This window comes from Brachycentrus maculatus, unplaced genomic scaffold (assembly GCF_059751285.1).
Source record: "Brachycentrus maculatus isolate JH-2025_06_01 unplaced genomic scaffold, ASM5975128v1 h1tg000060l, whole genome shotgun sequence".
NCBI lineage: Eukaryota > Metazoa > Arthropoda > Insecta > Trichoptera > Brachycentridae > Brachycentrus > Brachycentrus maculatus.
The window spans coordinates 708,686-720,739 of NW_028280814.1; the positions used below are offsets into that span (position 1 = coordinate 708,686).

Below are 12,054 nucleotides of genomic sequence, written 5' to 3' on the forward strand. Positions count from 1 at the left end.
TTTATAAATATAAAAGCTCAGAAATGTACATTTATTCAGAGCAAGTTTATTAACTAAAAATAAAATAATTTAATAAGAGTTAACATTTTTATTTAAAGCTCAAATGGTAAATACCACAATTTATAAAAAATCTTTTATGACACGTATTTCGATGCATTCCGCATCATTTGCGAGTCCAAGAAAAACCTTATTAAAAATAGAAAGGTTTCACCACTAAATGACTGCCGAATCAATTAATGAGAAAAGTTAACAGACCACAAAAAGTATATATTGAAATATCCTGCCTGCTTAACTTCATAAAGTTAAGTTTTTTCATATTTTTTAAAATGTATTTATTACTATTTATGTGTAAATAGATTAAGACATTTTGTGTCGGAAATTTATTATTTTTTACTACATGTGTAGATTTATCAGTAAACTGTTGACCGGAGGTTCAAGTGGCCATTTTGTTTAATGGGAGAAAAGCTAATACAGCATTACGCGATCTCCAATCAAAAGAGGTTAATATGTAAACTAAAAGCAAAATAAATCAACTCATGCCACTCGAAACGCGTCTGGGACTGCGTGAGGTGAAATTTTGTAACATAATAATTTATGGATAGAAAACTTTTAAGATAATAATGTACATTTGTTTATTTAGGTACACATGACCCGAGGCAAGAAAGCAAGAGGACATACGGCTATGTCGGTACACGCATAGTAATGTGGGATAATAATACGTTTTAAAGATCACTTCTGAAAATAACGGGTATCTAATACATGCATTAACCAAAAAAGTTATAAGATAATCATTTAAAAATAAAATCACGGTATATTATAATTCGAAAGCCAAAACGGTCAACGAACACAATTTATTATGTAACTGCTGTTAGAAAACAATCAAATACACATTTACAAAGTTTAGGGCTTACTAGCTAATTATTGTATATAAGTAAATACCATATTTTAAGGTGCATTCGAATAGCTTTTTAACACGTGTGTAGAGTCAGTTCAAGGGTGGTTTATTTATTTATTTACAAGTATCCCCTTGAAATTTGTTCATTTTCCTGAACTAGGAATTTCATTTATATATCTTTAAAATAATGAAGAAAATTAAAAATTTCGGACTTAAAAGTTCATTCAAATCAGTTCTATTAAATAATATCTGCACATATATAAATAACAATAGGTTTTTGTTGTTGTTTGTTTGAAAATAACATTTTTTTCATCATTATATTTAATGCCTTTTTAAAACACGTTTTACAAATAAAAACACTAAAAACATTAGAAACAACGGCGTTGGTGTAAAAATGAGTATTATGATACAAACCACTAAATAAAAAAAATCTGACACGTATTACGGATATAATAATAATAATAATAAAACCCTTATCCGCACCCCAATGGTGCATAGGGCACTGCGTCATATAAACGCAGTGTTATCTTGATCGTTTTACACATGAAGGAAAGGTGATCAGCCCTCCGCTTCAGGTACCAGTCTAGGGTAATATTAAATAAATATTACAGTGAAAAAAACACTTATATTTATTTTACCCCCCCTGGGAATCGAATCCGGGACCATTACACTACGTATATAACATAAATATATATATATATATATATATATATATATATATATATATATATATATATATATATATATATATAAATATATATATATATATATATATATATATATATATATATATATATATATATATATATATATATATATATATATATATATATATATATATATATATATATATATATATATATATATATATATATATATATATATATATATATATATATATATATATTAAAGGAACAAATCTTGACTATTAATCCATTTTTGGTTTGTTGGAATATAATGTTTTATAGCAATAAGGCCGGCAATGTACATAATCCTGTAAAAGAAGTTAAATAAATACATTACACAATTTTCAAAAAGGTATTTTAACGAAGCTTAAATGCTATAGGTTGGTAGAACCGGTTGTAAAGAAAAGGAAAGGAAAAAAAGACATTATTTTTTTACAATTTTACATCATTTCTGATTGGTCATTTAATCATGAAATCGAAAAAAAACATGAAAATGAAATCCATATTAGTGATTTTCGTTTAACTGAGTTAACATACGCAATTTATAAATAGGTAATTACATATTTCACAAACTTTTGCTAATGAGGTAATGAGTTTGAACAAGATTATAATTACGTGAGTTCGCCACACTGAAAAATTTAATTAACTATGTAACAAGCTCTGATTATAAAACTGATATCTCTATAACAATAATGAAGTGCTATTACAGCCTCTCACCTTTATCTCAAACGTCAGATTTCTCCAACAAGGAAAACCCGCTGAGATTATCCGACAGCCCGTGAGAAAATAAAGAATTTTATGAGAAAATCAGGCCAATAATGAAAAGCATTCTAATAACAATTTATTGCACAAAATTCATGGAGTTTCTTTTGATCGGATTGGATTTGTAAAATTTATACCAAGAATGTGAGAATGCTGCGATCTCAATAAATAAAACTGAAATAAATAGATTGTTAATACTGTGCAATAAATTATTTAATAATTTCAAGTCACTTTGTGGTAAAATCTATCCATTTTTTGTTTAAGTTTTACATTGTAAATACCACTATTTCTTATCTATACCACTATATCTCTTCAACCTTCAAAGTCCCAAGGACCCAACTCAAAAATTTAAAACTAGCTTCAAATACGGTGTTTGAAATGATGCGGAATGCATCGAAACACATGACACAGTAGATTTTAAGAAATAGTGGTAAATATTGGTTTTACTAAGTAAATCTTAAATTTAAAAAATATTTAATTGTTGTGTAAAAATTATAATTTTGTCAAATAAAGCACTAAAGGTCAATGTCCCTCGTACTATATACATAAATAATTTTATATTTATTGTATTTGTTTTGTAATGATTCCAAAATGAATGGTTTGTACGCAACCGCTTTTTGAAGCCGTAGAGGATAAATTGCATAATTGTTATACATCAAGAATAAAAAAGAAAGTATATAAAATAATGATAAATTAATTATTTACATATGCATTTTGCCCTTTATAAAAACAAAATGGGCAGTCACTCAGTGTAAGGATGTTGCTGCCAGGTTAAGTTAAATTTTTAAGTAGGGGACTACTTAAAAATTTAAATATTTTTGGTGTTCATATTTAAACACCTAAAAAATGTTTATTTTCATAATATAACAACAGTGATTATGCGGTTTCAGAAGTAGACATCTGTAATTAAAGTACTGAATTATGAAAAACTGAATACAATCGCCTAGTAAAATGGTTGGCAACTTGAAAAATCATTTTCTTCTAAAAATATCTTACAAACTCGAATGTAAAATATAATTTCATTGCCGGTTAAATACACAGATGGCGCTGTTACACGTCATATCGTAGGAGTTAAAACATGAATGTAATTTCAACCACACAGTACAAAGGGTAAATGTCTGTGTAAACGTTTAAAAAGGCAAACAGCACAAAGACATTGACCTTTTCTTGAAGTAAATAAGTCAAACATGAGGAACAGTTTCCAAGACGCGATAACTACGTAAGAAAAGTTTCCCGTTTTCACCGGTAGATGGCAAACTTCATTGATTAGGTGGAATACGAATCAACATGACTGTAAAGGAAATATGTATGTACTTAATTGGTTTTATACAGTCACATTTGTTAATATTTGGCCGGGTAAATAATTCTCCATATAAAAAAATTACAAATCCTCATACAGGCGCCGTTGCGCAGTTGAGTGGACGCCCGATTGCGAAACCGGCGTCGCAGGTTCGTTCCCGCTCATTGCAAAATTAATTGCAACTGGCGTAATAATCGACCCATTGCAGATAAGTCTCTGAAATTAACACTTTGCTGGTTATTCCTTAAAAAATACAATACTCTCACCCAGTTGTAATCTCCTTACATTCATAGTTTTAGACTAAGCCAAGAACGACTGTAATTTAGAAGAAGATTTATTTTTGTGGTTTGGAGATTTTATTAATAGGTCATATATTAGTAGGATTGGTGAATATAGATAAAAGGGAAGCGATTTTTTTCTTTCGGAAAACTTGGCACAATCAGGTATGTCAAATACTTGAAAGCGGCCGGGTCAGGAGTCGTAATAATCGTCGGGTATGTTTGAGGAGATGCATGAATGTGGAAGAGGCGAAGAATGTTTGCAAATACAGAGTGGTGTAGCGTTTGATTCTCTATGCCTACCCCTGCGGGGAAGCGGCGTGATGGTTGGTTAGTTAGCTATTATTTCTTAAGAAAAATCACAACCGGTTAGTATAGGTCCGAATTTTATTTTCAATGAGTATGTTCATTTAATGTGAGTCGTGTTTTTTTGCCATCTGATTTCTTTTATTATTTTTTGACATCTCATCAAAGATGAAGAAGAATATGGAAGTCTAGGCATTTACGGGGCTGACGACCGTCGTAGGCTGGTTTAACAAAAATAAAATATGAACAAAAATGTTTATGAAAAATAACTCCTATAATTGGAGATAATCCAGATTTGTGAACAAGTATTTGGACACACTCAAAATGTTATATCTGATTTATTTGTCATATACATTGTACATGAAACATACAGATTACATTTAATTCGTTGATTAAAATGTCACATTAGATACTGATTCAAATTAATATACGAAATAGAATAACACATAAAACGTTCAAAGGTTTTTTTTTCTAACGAAAAGAAATAAAAATACATGTCATAATATGGATTATATTCAATATTGATACTGATACGTTATTATATACGAGTAGTACCCCGTCAATTTACGTGAAAGGTCAAGAAAAGTCCGAATTCCCGGTAACCTAGTAAGTGCCTAATGATGTAATGATACATAAACGGGAAAATTTTCTTCCGGAGACCATAGACAACATCGCGTGCTGAGAATTAGTATGGTAGGTACCCGATATTTCCGAATAATCGGACATGCAATCTGAACACACGTAGGTAATTAATTTACACGCCTGACTTTGCTGTGAACCTGTAATGCATTATTACGCTGTTATTGGAAGATGACAAGTGTTGCCAGCTTCAAATTTTGAATACTCACCGATCAGTATTTAAAATCGCTTCTAAAAGTTGTTTGCATATTAATAGTAAAAAAAAAATAACGGGAGCAAGAATAGACCTTCTTCAATCATCAAACCCTTATCCGCACCCGATGTTGCATAGGGCACTGCATCATATAAACGCAGTGTTATCTTAATAGTTAACACATGAAGGAATGGTGTTCAGCCCTCCGCTTGAGGCACCAGTCCAGGGTAATATTGAATTAATAAAGTGCGAAATAACTTATATTTCTTTGACCCCCCTCCTGGGAATCGAACCCTGCTAACTGTGTAGACCATTACACTACGGAGACGGACAAAAATATTCCTAGAAACATCAAACCCGTTTACCTTTAAATGCCATTTTAGAGAAACAATAGTCTATTAGGGATGTTTTATTATTATTTATTACGTACTTAAAACTTACAACACGTGTTGACAGTTTCATATAAAACGGTCTCCTATATTATTAAATTATCAAGTATCTGCAAAGCAATCTATCATGGCGCAAAAACGCTACCAATTTAGAGCGCATAATTAAATTACAAAATTCACAATGGCCCCGGGCGTGGCGAACATGAGATAGATAATTTGATGTACATACTCGCATACAATACGTGGTATAGATGTACCAAGTACCCTCTCCAAGTTTGGCGATTATCTGCAATGGTCGCGCCCAAAAATCCAATATTATCTACACAATGCGGCATTACATCAGCAGATTAAATGGCGATTTGCAACCAGCCACGAGTAGGTACCTACCGAACCTACTTATGTGTGTGTGTCCAAATACTCGTTCACAAAATCTGGATTATTATTTGGACACACTCAAAATGTTGTAAATGAATTAACAGGTCAAATTATATGCTAAAATAATAAAAATGAAAATGATATTTTCTGGCGGTTCTCATGTGTGTGATTATAATCCAGGATTCGAATCTCACATATTATTAAAAGAGTTTCTGGTCAATATAAAAGCTTCTTTTCATCTCACCAATAGATGTCTCTAGTGAAGCTGTAAGGATTGAAGAATAACGTTTCGAAATTGGGTCATATATAAAAAAAACTTCCAAGAATTTGAGTAGTGTGGTTGTCAATAATGGGTAGAATTGGTGAATGTTACACTTAAACCAGCCTATGATGGTCGTAAGCCCCGTAAATGCTCAGACTTCCATATTCTTCTTCATCTTTGATGAGATGTCAAAAAATAATAATACTGTGTATTTTCAAGTGTCTAGGTATTTAGCAGAAGGGAGAAAATCAGTGCTTTCTGTATATATTATTAAGTACAAGCCGTTAGCAAGTTTGAAAACGTTTGAATACCATTGTTTGGTAAACCATACTACTTAAATGAATAAGTATAGTATTTTTAAATACATTTTTCATGAAAAATATTTATAATTTACTTATTAGAAAAAGAACATTATAGAATAGCTGAATATATTCGGATGTGACCTACATACTTTATGAATATCTATACAGATATTTCGGCATATTTACCAAATAACTCCACGTGAATAGTCAGTGAATAAAATATATCAATCAATAAACGTCTTTGCTTTTAATATTATTAACAACTGTTTTGTTGGATATTGATCGTATTATGTTATGACAGATGTATATAAATTTTAACAGCTGCTGAAAAATAATATAAAAAAAGAATGCGGTGTAAAGGTATTGGTAAGACTTTCCGTACAAATAAATTTACATACAAAAACCCATTTCTATGGTAAAATTGTAAAAAATCATATTTAAAACCTTCACTATACCTTACACGTAATTATCATTCTAATATGATACACTATGTACTTAAATTATTTTTTCCGAAAATTTAAATAAAATCATGTTTTTCAACTCCTGACTGGTCGTTTATATATATATATTATATATATATATATATATATATATATATATATATATATATATATATATATATATATATATATATGTATATATATATATATATATATATATATATATTCACGGACACCCATCAAGCCACCTTATGTGTCTAGTAAAAAATATAAAATACAGTTCCACCAAGAAATATCAGAACAAAACTGAAATCTAATAATAGAGTAATTACTTATATTAATAAGTATGTATTTACTCAACATCATAATATAATTGCACTCATTTATCTATTATTCTTACTTCAGCAACGAAAGTATTCAAAAATATTGTTTCATTTGATACTCATGAAGGTATGTTCGCCATATTTCAAGTAAGTACCGACAAATCAATACTCGGAAAGCTGTCTCGGAAACCAGCGAATGATGGATTACCGCATAATTTCCCATTGTGTCTTGACAATTCCAAAGAAAACAAACATGTCTACAAAACCATTGATATTTTTTTAGAATTGAAGCAACAGCAGCATAATTAAAACCTTTCCAAAGGTCACGGCCGAGTGACGAATACAGAAGCCAAGATTAAAAATTGTAATAATTAAAACGAAAAAGCATTTATTAGCATGAAGACAATGCCATTTATAATACAATCGGGTGCTCGTAGGTTCAGGGTAAAATATGTATAACATTATAACTAACTAACTAACCATCACGCCACTTCTCCGCAGGGTTGGGCAGAGAGAATAGAACGTCTCACCAATCTATATTTGCAACATAAATAATTTAATAATTAAAATGTAACTTTGTTTTTAAATCACTATAAATACTTTATTATAACTTAATTATAATGTCTCCTGGTTTCGAAGCTAACCGCATCTTTATCAATACTAGAAGAGTATTAATCAGTCGTGATTAAGAAGCGGTTAGCTTCGAAACCGGCAGACATTAAAATTAAGTTAAGAAAATCACAAAGTTAGTGCTTCAAATTTAAATTATTTAAGTAATTTAACTAAGTAAAGTTTCACTTACGTCACCCGTATCCCATCAAACATATGCTACTCATATTCAGTGAATTTGGAGTGCAGAGCTGATCACCCTCCATTCATAATTTTACAATCGAGTTAACATAGTGTCCATTCCATGAAATGCTAACTAACAAACCATCACTTTCAAGTATTTGAAATACTTGACCATGCCAAGTATTCCTTGGCTTTCTTCTGCTTTTACTACTAACCATATTCGCCTTATAAATTATGAATTGATGTATGATAGATGTTCGAATGGCGATATAAGGAAAGAATGGAAACCTAAAATAAGCATCATTGATAAAATTAAGCGAGCAGCATTTACTTGTCAGTCGATTATATAACTTATTTTTAAAACATTTTATTTTCATTGCAAAAACTGTGTTTTAAGAAAAAAATCAATTACGTATTTAGAGAAAATTAAATTGCGACTTTACTAATACTGGGCCTGAAGAAGGAAGGCGTGTTGAGATGATTTGAGCATATGAATCGAATGAGTGGAGAAATGGTAGTAAAACAAATTTATATAATATACTCGTAATATTATGAAGATATTTAAATATTTTATTTATTGTTTCGGCATTAACTTTGTGGTAAGACATGTTACAATGATTAAAGAAAACACTTCGTTTTTTACCACTTGAGTTTTATTATAGACTACATGTTTCAGAAGTTAAACTTCCATCATTCAGGTCTGTATAATAACAGTTATTATACAGACCTGAATGATGGAAGTTTAACTTCTGAAACATGTAGTCTATAATAAAACTCAAGTGGTAAAAAACGAAGTGTTTTCTTTAAACATTGTAAGATATTTAAAAATACTGTTTTACATGTTTAATGAACTCTAGTCCTCACGAAAGAAATGTAATACAACACGCATTTGACGATTTGTTAAACGTCCAATCTGTTTGTCAAACATCTAATTTGCAGTAAAAAAACCTGTATCAAGTGACGTTCTAGGGAAAAATAGCATTACGTCACTATCTAACAAAATGATTTGTTTAGTTTAATTGTTCCTCCAACTGATCCGAATGAATGATTTTCCAAAAGAGTAAACAAATACCGCGGTCTATTGGCCACAAATACTAGCAAAAAACATTCAGTTTCTTTATCAGTTAAAAGTAAAATTGACAACCAAGGCAAAATACTAATAAAAACATATTTTTAGACAGTAATTTAAAGTTATCAATGGAGTATTCCAAACGAGGAAAACATTAAAAAAATATATATAGAACAAATAAGATATTTTGTCCGCCTCCGTAGTGTAATGGTCAGTACACTCGGCTACCGTTCTGGAGGTCCCGGGTTCGATTCCCAAGGGGGTCAAATAAATATAAGTGATTTTTTTCACTTTTATATTTATTCCATATTACCCTGGACTGGTATCTGAAGCGGAGTGCTGATCACCTTTCCTTCATGTGTTAACGATCAAGATAACACTGCGTTGATATGATGCAGTGCCCTATGCATCATTGGGGTGGGGATAAGGGTTTTAAAAAAAGAAAATATATTAATATCTTAAGATAGATGGAGAAGAATATGGATGTCTATTTACAGGTCTTACGACCCGTCACAGGCTGGTTTAAGACATTTACCATTTCACCCATGATTAAAAACTACACTTCTCAAATTTTGGAAGTTGTATTATCTTTCAATTGACACCTTCTTTCGCATGCGAGTTCTCGGCACCATCTATAGTTGACTTGAGTAAATACCCTGGAAATACCCAGACTTCCATATTCTTCATAATCAATGTTGAGATATCAATATATAAATAACCCAGATTTGTAAACAATAATTTGGACACATAAATATTGTGAAGTTACAGTTAGTTAAGATTTTTTTTTTGGTTTGCATTCAAAAGGATAATAGCCATGAAAACACTGAAAAATTATAAATATGGTACTTTTATTAATATGGCACGTATTTTGGATGTTTAGATATCTATCTGAAAGCCATTTTAAATATTTTTAAACGGAAAATAAAACTTTTCTTGAATGTTTTTCGCAGATACTTTGTGGCACATTTTATAAACTTTATAAAGTTAAGCAAAGTAAATTAAGTTTGGAAAATAAAACAGCGTTTTTGCTGAGCTTCTAAATTTATTTAGTTGACTTCGTTGCTAAGATAGTAGGTTATATCATGTTATTTATAAGCTAAACCACTCCACAATATTTAACCGTAAATTTTGTGTACCAAGTTCAAACACTATAAAACATATTTGAAAGCACCCACGCTTCTGAACTTTCTCTAAATACTCAGCAAGTTTTGCCAAATAGGGATTATAAACAGATTCCACTTAACGCGTGCGCTGTCTGGAGTCTGGTACGAGTATAGAGGTGTGAACATGCAAACAAGCGAAGTTCCCACGCCTACGTAGGTACCTACAATATCACACTACCACAATATTATGAAATTCTCTCCAGGATAGCAGAAATAACCAGAAAGTTCGTTATGATAATATATTTTAAACCATCCAGATAATATGGAAATTTTACGGTGAAAATATCATCCTACGCTGCTAATTTTCAAGGAAAAACAATCAGTTTTATGAATTTATTTAAGCTTTGTAAATAGCTTTAAGCTTCGTCCTTTGTAAACAGCATTAAAACGAATTTATTTTGGTACAAGCTAAATTTACGAGTATTTGCCAAACAAAACAACGGAGATACAGGATTTCAACTTGAAACTAGACGTTTTACAAAACAAATTGGATGTTTTATCGTATTTCATAAAAAAATATAAACTTCAAAAATATTATATAATCATATTAGTGCTACATATACCGTCAGTGAGAATACCTGCCCACATATTTTATTCTTAAGACTAGCAAGTGCGTTAGTCGAGTTTACAAGCCTGCGCGGCGCGCTGTCATAGTCTGTGCGTGCGATGTGTACTAATATTTTCAGACAATTTTTTCAATACCACTTTAAAGCAGGAATAATACATTGAATATATATTTTTTTAAATCCAATTATTTTATAAAACAGGAAGAAATGTCCAAATTGTTTTGATACACTTTCAATTTAATTTGTAAGGCGTCCTATTTGGTATGATAAAGATCCAATTTGAAGTACCTGTACCATAAAACAAAACTCCAACACACACAATTAAAAAATATATATTAAAACTAATTAAAGCAATATGTAATGTGTCAATCTACTAGACAGAAAAATAGCAATAAATTAAATCATTGAGCTAAAATAAAATAAATGTACATAATTTATAAGGAAACCAAGTTCAACTGGTTTTAAAATGCTATATAAGGTATTTAATATTACGGTCAATGTCAACGGCGTAAATACCATACGTTTTGTATCAATTTATTTGAATATTTATAAATTCTAGTACAGTATGATTACTTTATTATTTCATATATATATATATATATATATATATATATATACATATAAACAATCATTAGTGATCCTACCGTAGACCGGATGTAAATGTAATGACGTTTAATAAAGTGACTGATAAATAAAACATTCTCATATTTATTATCCTAGAAATAAGGAGTAACGGCCACCATTGCTATAAAAATATTTATTTATTTTCTTGGATATGTATTATATTTTTGTTAATTGTGGACTAAAAACATAACGATAAAAAATATTAATTTTACATAAAATATTAATTTTACATTAAACTAACTTACTAAAGCAGGGGTAGGCAGAGGGAATAGGACACCACAACACCTCTTAAATATTATTCGCCTCTTCCACGTTCATACCATACATCTCCTCATACATACCCACCAATTATTCCGACGATGTATAGTACACAGATGTTCGAATGGTGAAATAAGGAAAAAATGCAACACTGAGATGAGAATTATCGATAGAATTAAGAAAGGTGTATTGAGATGCTTTAGCCATGTGGAACGAATGGATGAAGAATGAACGGTAAACAAATTTATGAGGCAAATGTGTTTGGAAAAAGGATCAGAAAAAGACTAACAAAAATTTGGAATTATCAAGTACATTTTAAATACTTGAAAGTGGTCAAGTTAAGAGTCAGAATAGGGATATTATTATTTATTTTTGTTTACTTACATAAAACTTTGAAGTAAATTGCAATAATTATTATTTAAAAAAAACTTT

General features: G+C 30.2%; 1 protein-coding gene across 5 annotated transcripts in view; it reads right to left on the reverse strand.

Moving 5' to 3' along the window:
- The window catches only part of LOC148311647 (uncharacterized), a 177,720-nt gene that overhangs the window by 50,400 nt on the left and 115,266 nt on the right, over positions 1 to 12,054 (reverse strand). The gene's annotated exons all lie outside the window — the stretch shown is intronic.